Source organism: Arvicola amphibius, chromosome 3, assembly GCF_903992535.2.
Source record: "Arvicola amphibius chromosome 3, mArvAmp1.2, whole genome shotgun sequence".
In the NCBI taxonomy this organism is placed as follows: Eukaryota; Metazoa; Chordata; class Mammalia; order Rodentia; family Cricetidae; genus Arvicola; species Arvicola amphibius.
The window spans coordinates 144,028,196-144,049,505 of NC_052049.1; the positions used below are offsets into that span (position 1 = coordinate 144,028,196).

Below are 21,310 nucleotides of genomic sequence, written 5' to 3' on the forward strand. Positions count from 1 at the left end.
TAGATAGTCAGTTCCTTTCCTCTAATGACTTAGCCAAGCCATTTCTAATATAAGATTTAGACTCCTTAGGATAGGATTACTATCGAAACATTTAGCATATGTTTCTTGCTTGATGTTCATATTGGTTGTCATTCTAATTTTTATACTTGATATTTGTTCTTATTGTATATAGTTTTATATTAGGCTTAGAACTCTCTTAGACAAAAGGGGGAGGTGCTATGGGAACTCCTTCAGCCAATAGCCTAAGATACTGGCCCACTTTCAGCATGGTCTCATGTACTATAAATGCAGATGTAAAAGTGTGCGGGGTGTGGGGGTGGCTGCTGGATTCAATTCCAGTTCCTTGAGGATGCAGGGGACTGTGGATCACTATTCTTTCTGTGAATTTACCCCCTAATAAATAAACCTTTGTTATACTCCATTCTGGGCTAGTATGGAACTCTTCTGTACCGCAACATTGTCCTGCTTAAGTTCCTATACTGACTTCCCTCAGCGTTGAACAGTGATGTAGAAGTGTAAGTCAAATAAAATCCTATCCTCTCCAAGTTGCTTTTGGTCATGGTGTTTCATCACAGCAATAGAAACCCTAATTAAGATATAGAGGTATAATAGAATGTCAGCTAGAGGTCATTTTATTGCTGTGTTCCTTTAGCCAAACAATAGTATTGTTTTTCCCTTAGGCTCATGGCCTATCTATCTCAGATTCTTAGCCACCAAAGCTGTGTCAGTTTGATTTCCATCTATCCCACAGAGTGCCCTTAGATCCAATCAGATAGTGGATGGTCACCAGTGTACCAAGCAAGAAGGCTATTCCTATAGATCACAGGGTCTGTAGCTGTGTTATGTTAACACTTACTACTTTTTAATGTATCACAGGGGAACATGTGTCTATGGCTTTTACTTCAGCTTATTTATTTTTCCTTTTCAAAACAATGGAAGCCATTTCCTTGAGATTTAAATGGCAGAACTTTTGCCAAGAATGAACTTGCAGTAAATAGAGTCAATTTTTCTAGAAATTTCAGTTCTATTACAGCAAAGTGTTAACAACTTGTGTTCATGCTGTCTAACCTTGCTCAAAACTCACAGAGGAACTCTGTCTCTTATCCTGTGTACCCACTCTTAGATTATGCACAGTGATAGCCCATTTCCCCCAACTCTCCTTTACTGAGGAGCACTGTAAGCTGTGCTGTGCTGTATGGAGTACTGTACACTGTCCCAGGACAACGGGGTCAGAACTGCTCTGAAGCTGCTTTCCTTTGCTGCTGTTCTGAGGATGACAATGCTATCTCTTGATTGTCCTCTGAGGACACTTTATTAGAAAAGAGAACAAATTCCAAATATGATGAGGAAAAACCAATATGCTGGATATGTGCAGCAACATGCTTAAAGGACATTATATTTAGTGCAATAAGCAAAACACAAAGTCAAATACTGTTTGTACAGGCTAGAAAGGTTATACTCAGGAGGATGTAACGGGTACTAAGACACAACTAGATAAGAATAAGTTCTTGTGCTCTACAACACTAACTTGACTTTGGCCTTCTGCCTGTTTTTATAAGTGTAAACTGGAACAGTTACATTATCCATGGATCTATCATCTATCCCTGCTCATGTGCTGATGGAGGAGGGTCATCTGTCTATGTGTTACTTTCATTGGTTAATAAAGAAGTTGCCTTGGCCCTTTGATAGGACAGAAAATTAGATGGGTGGAGTAGACAGAACAGAATGCCGGGAAGAAGGCAGTGAGGCAGATGCCTCAAGCAGTCGCCATGCTTCTCCTCTCCAAGACAGACGCAGGTTAAAATCTGTCCTGGTAAGCTACCACCTTGTGGTGCTACACACATTAATAGAAATGGGTTAAGCAAGATGTGAGAATTAGCCAAGAGACTGAAACTAATGGGCCAGGCAGTGTTTAAATGAATAGAGTTTCTGTGTAATTATTTTGGGTAAAGCTAGCCGGGTGGCGGGAAGCAGCCCTCCGCTGTTCCATCTATAATGTGCCTCAGTGGGAGAGCAGAATAATTATAATGGCTTACAGACGCTAAAACATTTACTATTGGCCCTTCACAGAAAAAAAAGTTGCCAACTCTTTGATAGAAGTGCAAATACCTCAGTACAAAATACAGTTTACAAACTGGTTATAGCTAATTTTTCAGTATTAACTCCAGCTGTTCCCTATCACCAATACCCATGGTGCTAAACAGGACACAAACTCGAGATCCCCTACATCCTTGCTTATGTTACCCTTCTCCACATGAGATACATCCTTTAACCATGTCTGTTCCCTCAACTGAAGCCCTATACATCCTCCAAGGCCTCACTGAACATAACAACACCCCTAGAAATTTTCTGAGGCTCCATTCTCATACAACCACAATCTAATTTATTTGTACCTGTATACCCACACTCTTGCTTCTGTAAATAAACTGTTCAGTTACTGATGGAGGACTCTCATTGGTTAATAAAGAAACTGCCTTGGCTTTTTGATAGGGCAGGATTTAGATAGGTGGAGTAGACAGAACAGAATGCTGGGAAGGGAAGTTAGTCAGATGCCACGCCTCTCCGCAGTGAGACAGACACAATGGAGCCAGCCGCCAGGTCGGACATGCTGAATCTTTCCCGGTAAGACACCACTCGTGGTGCTACATAGATTATTAGAAATGGGTTAACCAAGATGTGAGAATTAGATAATAAGAAGCTGAAACTAATGGGCCAGGCAATGTTTTAAAGAATACAGTTTGTGTGTTGTTATTTCCGGGCATAAGCTAGCCAGGCGTGCAGGAGCCAGGCGGGACGAAAAGCAGGCCTGCCGGCAGCTTCTCACTACAAGTTACTGTGCCCCCTGTGACCAGATCCCATCAACAAACAGTTCTGTTGTATGTGGGGCTGTTTTCTTTTGTTTATAATAGGGAATCATCATATAGCCCAAGTTGGCCTTGAACTCAAATGATCCTCCTGTTTCAGCCTCTAATGTTGTCATCAATAGCACTTCAGTTTTAGTAAAAATCATCAATGAACACTAAGATACATTTTTTTTCTCTTTAAAGAGAGTTTATACATTATGTAAGTCTGGCTTGATAGGATGGCTCAGTGAGTAAAGAGAACTGCCACTGAGCCTAATGACCTGAGTTTGATCCCCAGGACCCACGGGAAAAAGGTGATAACTGATTCCAGCAAGCTGTTCTTTGACCTCTACCATAGCGCATGTATCTCTTCCACAAACAAACAAACAAACAAACAACAATTTAAATTATCTAAGTGTGAAAAACATTACTGTCCCTAACCAGTCTCTACTATTTTCTCCGAGTTTCTATTTTTATAGAGGAAGGTCTTAACACAGATTATGCTACAAAGCAACTGTGAAGTTACACGATTCAGATATACAATCATTAATCCCCATTTCATCATCATTTCTACAGTGTAGGCGTAGAATTTCCAGATTCTTCTATCTGTTCTCTCTGCACACATATGATCATGCTGTTCTCTGGTTAAAACTCTATGCAAATTTGTATTTCTCCAACAGGTTTGGACAAACTACAGACAGTGACCTTCCTTCTTTCCTATGTTCACCTACCTCCTTGATAATTTCATACACTGACCACTTTTGAATTTTACCTCTAATCTGGACCTCTCTTCTGAACTCCATACCTAAAAAATAACTACCTATGTAAAATCTCTACCTGAGTGGTTAATAGCAATTCTAAATATATATATTTAAGAACCTGCTAGCTGGTGGTAGCACACGCCTTTAATCCCAGCACTAAGAAGGCAGAGGCAGGTGGAGATCTGTGAGTTTGAGGCCAATCTGATCTACAGAGCGAGTTCCGGGACAGCCAGAGCTGTTACACAGAGAAACCCTGTCTCAAAAGACAAACAAACAAATAAACCCAAACCAACCAACCAAACAAACAAAAAAAAACCCCAAAATAAAGAAATAAATATATAAGAAGCCATACATCTAATCCCTACTACATACAGTCTTGCCATCGATAAATGGCAGCTTCACTCTCCTAGTTGTTTTGGCAAAAAATATTGATTATTAACTTTAAACTTTCTCACATTCCACATCTGAACCCATCAATCATCTTACATGATGTACAAGATGGTCTCGGTTACTATCTTATGTCTGCACTGTGGCAGTAGCTTCCTAAGGAGCCAGGTCCTACTCTAATGCCTTAGTCTGTCTTCCATAAATATCAGGTATTTTCTTTTTTAAATGGAAGTGTTTTCCTCTTTTGTTTGTGCTTGTGTGCATACATTCTCTCTCTCTCTCTCTCTCTTTCTCTCTCTCTCTCTCTCTCTCTGTGTGTGTGTGTGTGTGTGTGTATGTGTGTGTGTATGGGGGCACATGTATGGAGCTCAGAGAACAATCTCAGGTATTAGTCATTGTTTGAGTCATGGTCTCTTTTCTGATGCCATGGATGAAGCCAGCTGGTTCATGAGCTTCGGGTCTCCCATCTTCGTGAAATAGAGCTGAGATTACAGATATGTGCTACCACGCCTGATTTTACGTGAGTTCTGAAGATTCTAACTCAGACTTAATCCACTAAGCCATCTTCTCAGTCCAACTGAAGACTTTTTAATTGTAAACTAATGAATTATAATGGTTTATATTTGTGTGGAATAAAGCCTTTCCTGAGATAACCGCAGAATCACACACAGTGAAAATAAATAATATAGAGGGATTTCTTTTACAACTGTCCATTTTGCTTGGTAACATTTTGCAAAACCACAGAATCACAAGGAAGACATTGGCCTTGACATATTCGATTAATCTTACTCTGTTTCCCCAGCTTTACATGCAGTCCTATGTATGTGTTTGTTATAGTCTAGTTTTTCACCAGCACAAACCCATGCATTTCCCAGCACTGTCAAGATGCAGTTTCCACACACAGGATTCCTCATGCTGCCCTTTTACAGTCACACCCACCAACCTCTCCTAACCCAGCACTGGTGATCTGATCAGTTTCTAAAATTTTGGTTGTGGTGGCTCTTGCTTGCAATCCCAGCATTCCAGAAGCAGAAATTGGATGATTTCTACACACTTAGGGCCAACTTAGTCTACATAGTTCTAGAGCATCCAGGGTTACATAGATTGTTTCAAAACAATAAAAATAATAAAGAGAAGTTGGATCATAAATATCTTTGAAACTAGCTTTTATCATTAAATATAAATCCATAGGAATTCATCCAAGTTACTTCATTAGTACTTTGTTCTCCACTATAGTTCATAGTAATATTGTATATGTACCATTAATATTCAGCTGTTGATAGTCATCTGGAATGACTGCTTTATTTATTTGTTTGTTTGTTTGTTTGTTTGTTTATTTTGTGTGGGGGGAGTTCTGGAAATCAAACATGAGGTCCTGTGCATGCTATCCAAGTACCCTACCACAAAACCATATCTCTAACACCTAATCCCACATCTTGACTATTATAAATAAAGTGACTTTGAAGATTCATGAACATGTTTTTGTATGAACATAACTAACAGCATTAATTTACACTGCTTATGATATCTAACCGTATCAAGTTTCATAAAAAGAAAAGCCAAATGATCTTACAGTGGTATACAGGACTCAAAAGATTACCCCAAGCTCTCACTCACCCCCAACAACAACCCCTCATCCCCTGGCTGGCCTGGAACTCCCTACATCATTTTAAAATAGGAAGGTATTTAAAAAGGAAAAAGGGAGCCCGCAAGATGGGTGAGCTGGTAAAGGCATATGCCCCAAACCTGACCACTTGAGTTTGATTCCTTGAATGCACATGGTAGAAGAAAATCAGCTGAAAGTTGTCTTCTGACGTCACATGCATGTGTGTACCTTCCCCAACACAAACTAAATAGTTTTTATACAAACTAAAACAAACAAAATCTTAGGAAAAAAATTGAAAACATAGCCCAGTACGTTTTCCCACTGTTCCCGTCCCGTTGAGTTGTTAAAATTGAAGTCTGTAGATCCCAGAAGCATAAGGAAAGTCTGAAGTTACTAGTTAGCCCAGCAAACTTGTTTAGGCCAGAACAAAGAAGAGATTTAATTAGACGTGGGTTACAGAGGTCACCCTTATAGCAGAAAGCTGCCAGATCATTCCAATGACTATTATAAGAAAGCACTTTAACAAGTTACGCACACCACTTCAAAAGCAGTTTCAATTTGAACCTGAGAGACTCTGGGGCTCCCATGTGAGTAACATACTTCCTCTCCTGGCTCACTGACTGCAAACCAGCTCCCACCTTCCAGTGACCCCTCCCATCTTCTTGGTGGAGTCATGACAACAGATGAGAAACAAGGTGAGACAGGAAGCCACCCTGAGAACCAAAGATGAAGCCAAAACAGGCACACCCTTAGCATGCTCAGTATCAGAGCCCAATGTTCATATTTTTCTTACCCCTGGTTAACTTTATAAGCCTCTACCAGTTACCCTATGAATAAAACAAAACAGTGCTCGGCCATCAATAAAATGGTGAACCTATTCCAAACGCATAGTGGAGTAATCTAAGGGTTTATTTGTTTGCATTCCCATTTCTCTCTCAAAGGAGACTCATTCTTTTGGAAGAATGTTCCTTTTTTTGATTTTTCGAGATCTACCAAGTTAATAGGCATTGAACTACTTACAAAAATTCTAAAACTAGGCTAGATCTATAAGAAATCACACTGAGAGTAAGCTGACTTTTATATAGTGAACAGAAGTAGTATGTTAGCTCAGCTCTATCCCTTCTGAGTTTCTTAGACTTAAAAACTTTTTTTTCTTTATTTTGGGATGGAGCCTGAATTGTTAAATCCTCTCATTTTTCAACTTCACTTATTTATTAAAGGCCTACCCCGTTTCGTGTGTTATGGGAGGAAAACTGGACTAGCAGGACACGACAGGAAAGGGCTGTGGGAATGAGAGGAAAGGTCTTGGAGAAATTACACAGAACAGAGTCTTCTCTCTCCCCATGTCAGAAATGTTTCTCAAACTAGAGTTTAAAAGGTCACAAGGCTCCTAGATAAGGCACAAACAAGACTCAGACTCCGATACTCCACTGTTCCTTAAGGGTGAGTTAAGCACTGCCAGAACAGTCATCTTTCTTTTTTCTTTTTTCTTTCTTTCTTTTCTTTTTTTGACACACTGTTGCCATCTCTGAATTCACAAAAGTGGTGACCAGCCAAGTTTGATCAAGCAGCAAAGCAAATTTGATTCTGCTTCTCCTCTTCCCCCACAGGTAAGCAAAACCCCATCTCCTAGCAACACTGTGTCAACAATTATGCCACAGTAAAGATTAAGAAGTGTGTCACTGCTCATATGAAAACCTGTTCACAAAACAGTTTTCCCTTACATGAAAACTGTACCAAGAAAAACTGTCTTCAACAAAAGGTGCTTGAGTGAGTGTACAACTGTGATCATCGATACTTGGAGGCTGGTTAACAGTTAGGAAGGCATCTGAGTATTCAGAAGGAAAGATGTCCCATAAATTTTAGACAATTTAATCAGATAAAGTTTTCGGTAAATCATGGCAGAAAATACTTCCAGAGATTGCTAAAACCAAAATAAATCCACAAGATATGGCTATAAAAATATTCTTTGGGTATTTTTATATGATGATTTCCCAAATAAAACTGGGTGTGGTGGTGCATACCAGTAATCTTAGCATTTTAAGGTCAGCTTGGACTGTATAAGGTACTGTCTCAAGCCAAAACAAAAACCATAAAGTTTCCCAGTCAGTGATTGTAAAACAAACACATATTGTCTTTTGAGGGAGCAAAGAAAAAAGGCTTCATTATGTGGCTCTGGCTGACCTGCAATTAGCTACGTAGACCAGGCTAGCCCTCAGCTTAGAGTGATTCTCCTGTCTCTGCCTCCCAAATTCTCAGATTACAGGTGTGTACCACAACACCTGGTGGGCAGTCTTGTTGGTCTGTTTTTTTTTGTTTTGTTTTAATTTTTGCTTTTTGAGACAAGGTCTCACATGGCCTGATCCTCCTGCCTCCACCTCCTAAATTCTGAGATTATAGGTATGCATACTATTACCTGTATTAATTGTAAGAAAATAGATGAACGTGGCCAGAATGTTAAGCCACCCCGACACACACACATACACACACACACACACACACACAGAGAGAGAGAGAGCGAGAGAGAGAGGAGAGAGAGAAAGAAAGAGAGAGAAGAAGAAGAAGAAGAAGAAGAAGAAGAAGAAGAAGAAGAAGAAGAAGAAGAAGAAGAAGAAGAAGAAAACACTCTAAAAAGAAAAGAAAGAAAGGGCCTACCAACTTCTGCTCTTGAACTAGGGTCAGCCAATCATCTATGGCCATAACCGGCTCTGTGGCTCTGAACAAGTCAATCATCACCTCTCAGTTTTCCTGCACCAGACAACAGTCAAGAGGTGGCCCAGCAATCTATCCTCCCATGCTCATGGCAAACACTGCGAAGACCTTTTTACTACTGAGCCCAGGTTGTAAGATTGGTTCATGTCCCCAGATTTCAGGGGCTCACATCTTTCTAGATTTAACGCATGATCTTAAACACTATTTAACCAAAACTTAAAAAAAGAAAAACATAATATTGACTTGCTCTTATCAGAGCCAAGATGAATAATATACGAGCAGAAAGGAAAACCATGAAAGCTGACTCATGCTAGGTAGACACAAAGATTTCAGAAAAGTGACTCTTGAGCTCAGCTTCCTAAACCCTGGGATTATAGCTGTGCGGAGTGAGCCACCACACTCAGCCACGACCTCTTACTAAGATAATTCAAGTTGCAGGCAGTATATTTGTTACTGCCCAGCCTGCTACTCCTTGCAGCGTACTGGATAAACCTGTTTGTAACATGCTCAATAAACCTGTTTTCTTCCTATTTGGTCTAAAGAGGAATTCATTTAGCGTCTATTGTGGCCACCTAACACTTTTTCTCCTATGGGAAAAAAGCCTGGGAGTGGTGGTTGCACACACCTGCAAACCCAACACTCGGAAGGCAGAGACAGGAGAACTGTCACCCGTCTGAAGGACAGCCACGCTATATATCCAGTTTCAAAGAGCCAGAACTATAGAGTGAGACTCCGTCTCAAGAAAGGAGGCAGTGGGGAGAAAGAAAATTGGGATTTAAGAAAGGAACCTCTAAGAAACAGGTATCATCAAAGCTCAAATTTAATTTCAGGTCATATTCTAGGAAAGATTTATTATTTATTAACATCTGTTCCTTAAATTTGACATATTTTCTTTGGTACAAGAAAATTTCCCCCTACTCTTTTGAGATAGACTCTCACATAGCTCCTGCTGGCCAGAAATTCCAGCATAACTAGGATGGCCTTGAACTCCTGATCCTTCTGCCTTCATCTCCCCAGCGCTGGGGTTACAGGCTGAGCTATCACATTCACACAGACAGAAACTGTAAAGGGTCACGAGAAGCCCTTCTGGTCCTTCCAACTCTAAATACAGAGCTTTTAAAAAATTTTAAATGAATTTAGAATAACTCTGGAAAGTTCTATAAGAACAGGAGAGAAACTGGAAAGCTGTATAACAAGGACAGTACCCAGTGTCCACTACACACCCAGGGGTGCCTTCTCAACTTTGTATCATGTTCGCTCATTCATTTGTAAAGGCTATCTTTTGCATTTTAATTCTGCACTTGAAGAAACAAATGTTGTCTCTGACTTCTGAACTGTATACTTCACACTTAGATAATAATAAAAAGTGTTGATGGAAAGAACAGAACAAGAACCCGACCTACCCAACAGGCCTGGAAAGAGACTCAGAGGTTAGGCATAGCCTGCATGTTTAGCATTAGTGAGGCAGTAGGTTCACTCCTCAGAACTACAAAACGAAGAAATGAGAACACACACACACACACACACACACACACACACACACTAATTCTAGAGCAGAAAATACTTCATAACCTATAAAAGCAATAGCAAAATCTTATTCAAATGTGCGTGATCACGTAATCTCCCAAGCTCCCTAGTCATGAGAGTATTAAACTGGGACTCAGGCCAGTTTGGGGATTTTTTTTCCCTAAGGAAATACCAAAAGAAACAACCTCTAAAGCTCCACATCTCTAAAAATTAATTGAAAAACAAGCAACAGCAACACACCAGCATCCTTATCTCCAGCCCTTGCCCCTTCCTCGGCAAGGGTCCAGGATCTACGCAGTAGGAGGCAGCCTCACAAAGCTCCTTCCCAGGCTGCAAACAGGCTGGCTCTGCTCCAGTTCTCTGCTTCCCGCAGCCCGGCCACGGAAGCACTCTTTCCCCGCCACACCCCTGCTCTTCACGTTCTTGTGTCAGGTGATTTTGGTGACATTCCACCTCCTTGAACTAAGGATCACTAGCCCAGTTTCCTCAAGGATCTTCCAAGTTCACCCACACCCTATTTCCTGGAGAGGTGGTACATCTCTGCAACAAGCCCCCAACCCAACACCAGATTTCTCCATTCCATCCAAATGCCTCACAATTTAAGTCCAGCTCAAATCTGGTCTTTCTGAGGCCTTTTCTGCCTCTCCCAGCCACCTGGTCCTTGAAAATCAACAATCCTGAGCACTATTTGGCGTCATTCAAGTGCCTTGGGCCTCAGCTGGTAGGAATACCTCAGACATACGGCATACTTTTTTGACTTTTAGGGGACACCAATGATTATTACTTTAATTTTAGAGTCTGGGTGCACAGGAAGCTTTGTTATCGCAAATTAATTTTCAGGTTAAGAAGTGGAAGCAGTCTTTATTAGGTGTGAATGTACACATGACACAGAACATTTGTGGGGCTCAGAGGACAACTTTTAGCAGTCAGCTCTCTTCTTCACCATGTAGATGTCAGGAATTGAACACAGATTAGGTTTGGTGTAAGTGCTTTTACACTCTGGGACATCTTCCCAGGCACAGAGGCAGTTATTATACATGTTATAAAAGGCATAAGACTAGAATTTATATACTATACCTTGATGCCTTGTGGCATTAAAGAAAAGAATTCAGTGCCTAAGGAGTAAGTGGGTTCAATAAGATGTGGTATTTACAGGAGTATACTGGAAGTTTCAAGACAAAAACACAAATCTCTAGCTCAAAGGGAAAACTAAAATAGAGGAGCTCATTCTAAGTGATTAAAAAACTTACTATACACCGGGCAGTGGTGGCGCATGCCTTTAATCCCTGCACTAGGGAGTTAGAGGCAAGTGGATCTCTGAGTTCGAGGCCAACCTGGTCTACAAAGCGAGTTCCAGGACAGCCAGACCTTGTCATGAAAAACAAAACAAAACAAACAAACAAAAAAAAACCCACAAAACTTAAAACTTAATATAAACTGGGAGTGGTGGTACATTTGTTTAACCCCAACATTTAGAGGAAAAGGCAGGAGAATCTCAGAGTTCAAGACCAGCCTGGTCTATAGAACAAGTCTCAGGACAGCCAGGGCTACCCAGGGAAACCCTTTCTCAAAAGTAAAATAAAACAAAAACTAACAAAAACCTCACTATAATATAGTCTTGAAAATTATAGTTGGGGGAGAGGATAGAGAAAAGTTGATCAACAGGCATTAAGTTACAGTCACATAAGATGAAGGAGTCCTGATGTGCTGTGGCAAAATGGTGTAACCACAGGTTAAAATGGTGTAACCACAGGTTAAAATGGTGTAACCACAGGTTAAAATGCGTAATACATTGTTAAATGGCAAAAGAAGAGATTTTGACAGTGTTCGCCATTAGAAAATGATAAATGTCTGAGGAGATGAATTTAACCTTATTTGGACATTAAGTAATACATGTAAGTATATACACCTACCACAATATCATGATGATATGCATACCTTTTATGTTTTTATACATTGGCTCAGATAACTTAAACAGTCACATATAACAAAGTAAAACCGTGTGAAATGACGAAAATAATGAGAAGCATAGAGTTAGTGGAGGCAGTTTCTGGGAAGAAGTGGGAGGGAGTGGAGGTGGAAAGAAAAACAAATTGATATTGAGGTCTGGTGAGAGCTGAAAAAAGCAGAACTGACGAAAGAAGGGAAGTCTCAAATTGTAGCTTTAGGCCAAGAAGTATGGTACGAGGTCTGCTTTGGCAAGGTTCTTTAGGAGGAGGTTAAAGGACATTTTCCCTAACTCATGAGGCCCGCACAGAAATAAAAGACCAATGGGAAGGAAAACAAGGTTGCGGGAGCTTAGTAAGGGCCCAAACAGCAGCTCAAGATACACCTAAAACTACCACAACTGTAACTATTATTTTTAAGTCGGAGAGTGAAGCTGGCTGTCTTTTAATTATATTATGGGGAAACACTTCCGAACTGTATTTGTTATTAGTGTGTATACACATGTACATGATGTGTGTATACCATCTCACCAGAACCAAGGTTCATTTCTTTATTTGAGCCTCTCAGATTGATACGGGACCATGTGCCAGACTTCAAAACAATGAAGAAAAAGGGGACTACATTTCATTTGCATATACTTTATATGCAAATTTAGCACCGACACAAGAATAGTAGTACAAAATATAAAATGCAATTCACAGCTATACCTTATCTAATAATACTGCATAATACTAATATCCTATGAAATTTGCTAAAAATAATCTGAGGCTCAGAAGAAAGAAGAGCCTGCCTAAGAGCATATACTTCTCAGTGGTGTAAGATTTGAACAAGGCCTTAGACTCCCTATTTTCCCATATCTCTACCTACATCTACAAAACATTCCATTTCAATCATGGTTTTCATGTCACTAATACTTCACATTAACAGATGCTAGCTAAATCAAAGTGACTGAGAACAAGCTACAGCCAGGTATAAAAGAGAAGGAAAAACAAAGTAAAATGAAAAGGGCAAAGGAATTGAATATATTTACAAAAACCTTAAAACCCCAGAAGGTAAATGCATACTACAGTAAAAATATTATGCAAAACAGAACATTAAAATACTATGCCAAGGGGCTGGAGTGATGGTTCAGTGGTTAAGAGCACGTGCTACTCTTGTAGATGACCTGAGCTTAATTCTCAGCACCCATGTTGGACAATCCCCAACCTCCTATCAGCCCTAGGGGATCCAACAACCTCCAGACTCCAAGGGCACTGCATTCAAATGCACACATAAACACATGATGAAAAATAAAGACAAAATCTCAACAACAACAACAACAAAAACCAAAACAAAACCAAAAACCAAACCTGTTGCGTGGTGGTGGTAGCAGTGGTGGCGCGCACACCTTTAATCCCAGCACTTGGGAGGCCGAGGCAGGCGGATCTCTGAGTTTGAGGTCAGCCTGGTCTGCTGAGTGAGTTCCAGGACATTCAGGGCTACACAGAGAAACTCTATCGTGAAAAACCAAAAATAGATAAGATATATAGATAAAAATCCATATTCCAATTAATAAGATCAGAAGAATCATATAATAGGTATTTACTGAAGAAAAAAAAGACATAACACAATTTTAAAAAAGGATTTCACATATGTGGTACCTTGTGCTACTCAGGAGGACGACTTAGTCCTAGGACTTCTAGGCCAGCCTAAGTAACACACTGAGCCCGTCTTAGGAGGAAAATATCAACTGTAAGCTTTATGACTTTTAGAAGGTACTGAACTACATACAGGGTTGGTATGTTAACTAATTAAATGAATTAACACACATAGATCACTTTAAATAGACTTAATATAGATCCAAGTACTTAATAAAAAAAGCTAGCTAAAAATAAAAAAACCAAAAACAAACAAAAAAGCTAGCTAATAAAGTCACTATTATTTTTAAAGTTTATTTTTAAGTAACCAGTTCATGTAAGTAATTGAGATGTTACTATATTCTAAACCACCTAACACTTGCAATTACTAGCAGAACTGGATGACAAAGATAAATGGTAAAAATAGAAGAAATGAAACCGGCGTGGTAGTGCACACCTTTCCCAGCACTCGGGAGGCAGAGGCAGGGAGCTCTGTGAGTCTGAGGTCAGCCTGGTCAATAAAGTGAGTTCCAAGGCAGGTTACACAGAGAAACCCTGGCTTGGGGTGAAAAAAGGGCCAGCCTTGTTTACAGAGTTAGTTCCAGGACACAGGACAGTCAAGACTCAAGAGAAACCTCGTCTCGAAAAATAAAACAAACAACAACAACCAAATGAGAGAGAGAGAGAGAGAGAGAGAGAGAGAGAGAGAGAGAGAGAGAGAGAGAGAGGGCGGGGGAGGGGGGGGGGGAGGGGGAGAGGGAGAGGGGGAGGGGGAGGGAGAGGGAGAGGGAGAGGGGCTGGGTCACGTAAACGAGATCATAAGCTGCACACGTCATCTACACACACAGGAACATCATAGAGGAACATCACTACTTGGTTCACATTTTTATCAACACTCAGCTCACCACAGCATAATCATCTGTATAAGTCTTTTTCTTTGCCACAGACTGAATATAATTTCCACTATTAAAAGAAAGTAATATCCTAGAGGAGAGGAGGCACAGAAAAGAGCCAAAGAGAACCCAAGAAAGCCACAGATTCAGAAGGCTGGCACAGGGGTGGGCATCTTCCTAAGATCTGAGTCCCAGCTGTAGTTCATTTCTGGTAGCTCGGCAGCCTTATAATAATAATCCACTACAACCCCACCCCCAACTCCACAGCAGGCAAGCTTAAGCGGGTTTGTGTTCTCTGAGATCTAAGAGACCAATGAATACCATATAATTGAGGAAATGAAACACGGCATAGAGCTACTTTTAAAAACCAAGGCAATACATAGTTAGCAGCCTAAATCGTGGGCCTGGCAATTAGTGCTGCAGAAGTTCCAAGATAACTGTGGGTGGTCAGAAGAGGCAGATTCAGCTAGAAGGGGGTGTGTGTGGTGGGGGAAGCAGAGTAAGCAAAGCTCAAAGTCTAGGCTAAGAGGCAGCAAGGACTGGGGCCAGGAGAAGGATAGGGAGACTAGAGTGAAGAGAGAAAGGACTGATAAGGTATTTGCTGCCTGATGACCTGAATTTGATCCCCGGGACTCACATGGTAGGAGGAGAAAACAGACTCCTGAAAATTAAGTCATCCTTTGACTTCCACGAGTATGCTGAGGGACACACAAACAAATAAATGTTAAACCGGGCGGTGGTGGCGCACGCCTTTAATCCCAGCACTTGGGAGGTAGAGGCAGGCAGATCTCTGTGAGTTCGAGGCCAGCCTGGTCTACAAGAGCTAGTTCCAGGACTGGCTCCAAAGCAACACAGAGAAATCCTGTCTCAAAACAGTTCCCCCTCCCCTCAAAAAAAGCCAAATAAATGTTAAAAAAAAATTTAAGGCCATCCAGGGCTATGTAGGGAGACACCGTTTCCAAAAGGACAGAAAAGAGCTGTCGAGAGATGGCTCAGTAATTAAGAATGCATACTGCTCTTGCAGAGGACCTGAGCTCAGTTCCCAGCTTCCATGACGAGCACCCCTAGTCACCTATAACTCCAACATCAAGGATATCCTGCTGGGTGTGGTGGTCTATGTCTGTAATCCCAGCACTGGGAGGGAGATAGAGGCAAGAAGACTTGAGAAGTTTCAGGTCATTCTTTCAACATAGTGAGTTTGAGGCCAGCCGGGGGTAAATGAGACCCTGTAAAGAAACCAGAGTACCTTTACCACCTTAAGGGTAGGTCCAAATTCCTTGGTCCGGATGTAAGAAACACTAATCATAAAAAAGAGCAGCACTTCAAGATATAGGTTAATGACAGGACCACCAAGACGGCTTAACAGGTAAAGGTATTTGCCGTCAAGCTTGATGACTCAAGTTAAATTCCCAGGATTCACATCACGCTGGAGAGAACTGACTCTCACAGGTTGTCCTATGACACATGCATCATGGCTCATGGGTGCCTATTCACACACTAAATAAATAAATGTAAAAATTCTATTTTCAAGATATGGGCTAACAATTTTGTTCTAAAAGTAATTCTAGAGTACTGTAATGCATGCACTTCCAACTATTTACCATTTTGGATTATTCAAACCTCTATTCCTTCATTACCATTAAGTATCAAAACAAACCGACAGAGGTCTGTGGAGGTGACTCAGCTGTAAAGTACACACCATGAGAGCATGAAGACCTGTGTTTGATTCCCAGTACCCATATATAAGTCAGGCGGTGTGCATTTGGAATCTCAGAGTTGGGGAAGAGAAGACAGGAAGATCCCTGGGGCTCAGTGAACAACTAGTCAGCCTTACTGATTTGAGCTCAGGGAGCTCCAAGTTCAGTGAAAAACCCTACCTCAAGAATAAACAAACAAACAAACAAATAAGAAATAAAAATAAGGTAGAACTTGGTGTGGTTGTGCATAACCTTAATCCCAGCGCTTGAGAGGCAGAAGCAGGAGGATCAATGTGACTTTCCAGCCTGGTCTATATAGTAAGTTCCAAGACAGGCTGTGCTATATAGAGAGACCCTGTCCCCCAAAAAGGGGCTTCCACACAGATGCACAGTCATTTGAGTGTGTGTGTACACACACACACACACACACACACACACACACACATCCTCCTACCCCTACTCCCTAATGGATTCAGACAGATATAAGAATGTATACTCAGATTTAATTGTTTTTTAATAATCAGCAAACATAATTTGACCCTACAATTTTAATATCTAACAGGCTAATGGACCATCACAATTAAATAACATTTATGCTTCCTATATTGTTTTCTTTTCAGTATGAATTTACACTTACGATTTTAAAGGATTTGACATATAACCATGAAGAGCAAATGTAATTCAAATGTCAACAAGGCAGGTCAATGACCAAGAGTGACACACTGCTTTAGCTTCAGTTATAGCCTACACAATAATGCCCTCCTGGACTCTTTTAATCAGGAAACCCGAGCTAGGTGTGGTAGCTGACATTGTTAACTCCAGCACTAGGGAGGCTGAGTGGTGAAGGCTGCAGTGAGTGAGCAAATAACCCATGCATTGAGATCCAGGTCAGACTGCACTACAGAGTAAAACCCATCACAAACAAAGCAAAACAAAATTTCCCTGGAGGTGGCACATGCTAGCACTGTGGAAGACAGGCAGGAATTTCATGACTGCAAGCCTAAACAACAACAGCAGAGTATACACTGACACATTAAAACCCACTTACTCCCACTACCTCTACCTCTTTCATCTTTCCCCTCCCTCTGTTGATTTCTAACATTTCTACATTTCTACCTGCAGACACGGCCCTGCTGATAACAGTGCTTGGATCTAGCTGATTTTCCTGTGTGCAGCTCATCTCAAGTTCCAAATAAATGGACAAAATTACACGTACTCTACGTAGATATGTCACATACACTCCAACATGACAGAAGGGACAACCTGGGAGCACAGATGACTAGCACGTGGAAACAGACTGACATTATTTGTTCCCCACCTGTACAACTGGAAAATACCTGACATACAACTACCACATGTTCTTATTCCCTATAAAAAGCACCCACATAGGAATCATATCTTACACTCATCAGGAGCCCAAGACAGTGTCCAGGACAGAGTAAAATCCATCCTTGCTGAGTCAGTCAATCACTGAAAATGTGAATGCAAACAACTGAGGATGGGAGAAGAGAGGAAGAAAGCTAAGCGCACACAGAAAAGGAGGAAGAAGCAGCCAGCACGTGGCACCTACCTCTAATTCCAGCTCTCAAGATGTGGAGGCAGAAAGATCACGAGATCAAGGCTAGCTTTGGCTACATTGTAAATTGGAGGCTTGCCAAGGCTATGTGAGACTCTGTCAGAAAGAAAAATCTTTTTAATTGAAAATTGAAAATTTATATATATATATATAAAACCACTGTCTTAAAAGAATCATCAGAAGCACTTTAAAATATCTTTGGAATTATCTTCCCATCTTAGTTTTCAAAGTGTGATTTCTACCACTTTAAGATATGCAAATTCCAGACTTCAAATTCAAATTGAACAGGTATGCAATTTACACATGCTAAGTGTGAAGAGTACTGGCCCTAAATGATGTAGGCCCTTAGGTCCTTTCTGTTGTACTGACCTGTTCTTTAAATAAGTCAGTAGATGAGAGTTGAAAATTGTCTTTTGGATTTTGTGGTGCTGGGACCAAACCTAGGTCATTACACTCGCTAGGCAAACATTCAATTATTGAACTACACACCAGTCTGGAAAAAAAAAAAAAAAACTGTGATTACACTGAACACCAAGAATTGTGATGGGATCTGACCTCTAAGTATTTAATGTCAGGCAAAATATAGCTTAATGGTTGACCACTAAGATGAAAGAAAACTCAGCTATAGAGCAGTAGTAGCCTCAAGAACTCACTTTTGTTCATTTTTTTTTTTTTTGGTTTTTCGAGACAGAGTTTCTCTGTGGCTTTGGAGCCTGTCCTGGAACTATCTCTTGGGCCTCGAACTCACAAAGATCCGTCTGCCTCTGCCTCCCGAGTGCTGGGATTAAAGGCGTGCGCCACCACCGCCCGGCACTTTTGTTCATTCTTGTCTAGCACAGGGGTTGGAATGATATACATTTGTCCAACATTTCCCGGATGGATTAATTTCTTAAATAATTATTAAAGGAGGGGTTAGGGATATGGTTCAGCAGATATGATGCAGGAAGACATGACATTAACTTCCAGGCTTCCACATGCAGGTTCACACATGTGTGAATACAGATGAACATGCTTTGACCCAATTGTACACCACACACATACATGCACCACAGAAGGCTAGGATAATCATGGGGTTACCTGGCCACCATCAATCTCATTCTAAAAAAAAACCTGGAAATGTTGGGAGATGCAAGGCAAGGAAGTTGTAAGATCTGGAATATAATGGGATGCACACTGTGGAACCAGAGATGGGATTCTAATTGTAACTGTGGGCTCTTTCTAAGAATTCTACTTATGTGTGCGAGCTTGTCTGTATGTGCACCATGTGTACAGTGCTTGTGGAGACCCGAAGAGGATACCAGATGTAACTAGAGTTGCAGACGGCTGTAGGCTGTGATGTGGGGGTGCTGGAAACTAAACCCAGGCCTTTGGAAGATCAACATGTCTTCTTAACCTCTGAGCCGTCTCTCCAGGCCCTAACTGTGGGTTCTTAAAGACATTTAGAGTTAGCTAGACTTGATGGTCCCATCTGTAATTGCAGTACGGAGAAACTGAGACCAGAAAAGAAGGGGCTAAAGAGCAGCCTGAGCTACATAGTGAGAATGGCTCAAAACACCAAAAAGGGATGTGTGTGTGTTTATATATAAAAAGTGTGACAGCTTGGGAGCATAGGGACCTTGGGAGAGGGTGGGGGTTGGGGGCTGGGGGGAGAGGCAGGGAGGGGAGCAGAGAAAAATGTATAGCTCAATAAATATCAATAAAAAAGGGGGAAGTGTGACAGCACTAAGAAGAAGCAACTAATAAAAAGGAATCTGGGCAGATCTATTTTTCTAAAATACCAGCGGGTCAATTGATTAATCAATTTAATCTGCCAAGAAACTATTCTGAAGGATTCTCAGAAAAAGAACGAGCTGCACAAAAAATGTCAGAAACCAAAGAAGACTGCACATAGCTAACAGATCTCCGCAGGCTCATTTCCTGTTTAAGTATGACCTCCTGGGATAAGTTTTACTGCCGTGTTCATTACCAAATAGATGACTGTGGGTTTTAAGAGAGGCAGAGGGCAAGTTGGAAATTCGATTCTTAGCGAAACATGAATGAATATATGGGGGAAGGAGGTTAGAAACAGAATGGGGGGAGGATTCGGAAAAGGGTAAAGGAGATTCTTAAATAAACACGAATGAGAAGATGAGAAAACAGAAAAGAGAGGGGAAAGAGACGAGAAGAAAAGGAAAGTAAAAACTGGGGCTGTTTCCCATTTCTGTTTGTAATCAGAATGCAGGCTTGCAGAGGAAACTCATCAACTTCTGTAAGCACAAAAATAACGACCCAGTCACGTCCTCAAAACAAACCGCATCAGCTTCACAGCCGGCCCCAGCTGTGCCGCACAGGAGCCAGAAATTGATTCTAAGGCAGAGCAGAGCTGACAGATCAAAATGGTCAATGTAAGACGGCCAGATTTCAATCACGAAAAGGGTGTGTCCCAAGTTCTGTGGGTTCCCTCTCAACCAACTGCCGGGGCTGCAAGAAGACGGCTGGGGTAGGAGGGCTGCTGGGTGAGGCACTTCCCAGACGACTTCCCCAGCCCACGCCGGGTCCAGAGCATCAGCCAGTCCCATATCCAGAGATGGCCAGTGCCGAACCCCAGGTAGACCATTCCGAACTCGAGAGGACAGGCCCCCAGCTCCAGCCGGCCGGTCCCTACCACTAGGTGACGGGTCCCGAACCCCAGCCAGCCGGTCCCTAACTCAAAGTGACGGGCCCCGAACACCAGCCTGCCTGTCCCGAACACTAGGTGACGGGCCCCGAATCCCAGCCGGCCGGTCCCGAACTCGAGGTGAAGGGCCCCGAACCCCAGCCGGCCAGTCCCAAACTCGGGGAGACGGCCCCGAACCCCAGCCGGCCGGTCCCGAACACTAGGTGACGGGCCCCGAACCCCAGCCAACAGGCCGCTGTGACTCACCGACAGCTCGGAGCCTGCGTGCCTGGCCGCGGGCGACACCCGGCACACCTTGCAGTCCCGGAACGGCCCCGGCACCCTCGGCTCCCAAGCGAGGCCCGCGGGGAAGGCGCCGCACCCCTGCGGCGGGAAGCACAGCCGCTCCCTCCTCGTCACCCAGGCCGAAGCGACCCGCTGCCGCCGCCCGCCGACGGACTTCCTGGAAAGCACCGGGCTGAACTCACCTGCTGGCGTCCGGCCGCGGATCCCCGGCAGAGCCCGCAAGGTTTAAATTGCTCTTCTCTGCGGCCACGCTCCGCTGCGCCTCAGCTTCAGGGAGTTGCCGAACTCTCCCGCCTGCTGCCCCCGAAACCCGACCGCGCTGTCTGTGTTGCTGGTCCGCCCCCCACCCCGTCCCCGCCCATGCGCATGCGTGTTCTTGGGGGCAGGCTGCATGCTGGGAGTTGTAGTTCGAGAGAGAAGGGCGCGGCTCCACATGGACCTGGCCCTTTACAATGGGAAGGGTTTTATAACAGTATATAGAAACCAGGAGTAGGCTCTCTGCTCCTGTATTTCAGAGAACTGCGACCCTCTGGAATCTAGAAAGACTATCTAGAGGCTTTTTTGGTAATAGGTTTTCTTCTTGCATGGCGGTCCTTTTGTAAAAGGACATACGGAGCCAAAGCGTGTTTATACCCTTGGTTACTAATGCAAGGGCATGATATCACCTCTTTAAACTTGACAGGGAAGACAGATAAAAGCTAAGAGTCTGGGGATGAAGCTCAGTTGGCAGAGTGCTTGCTCAAACACACACAAGCCCTAGATTTGATCCGGAGCACGCATAAGCTGGGTGTGATGGTACGTGCC

At 42.3% G+C, this 21,310-nt stretch overlaps 1 protein-coding gene across 1 annotated transcript in view; it reads right to left on the reverse strand.

The window, feature by feature from the left end:
- Positions 1–20,840, reverse strand: part of Tmod3 (tropomodulin 3) — a 70,198-nt gene extending 49,358 nt beyond the window's left edge. The window contains exon 1 of the mRNA XM_038323816.2: positions 20,689–20,840. The gene's annotated coding sequence lies outside the window, so the exon portion shown is untranslated. The remainder of the gene's footprint in view (positions 1–20,688) is intronic.
- Positions 20,841–21,310: the final 470 nt, after the last annotated feature.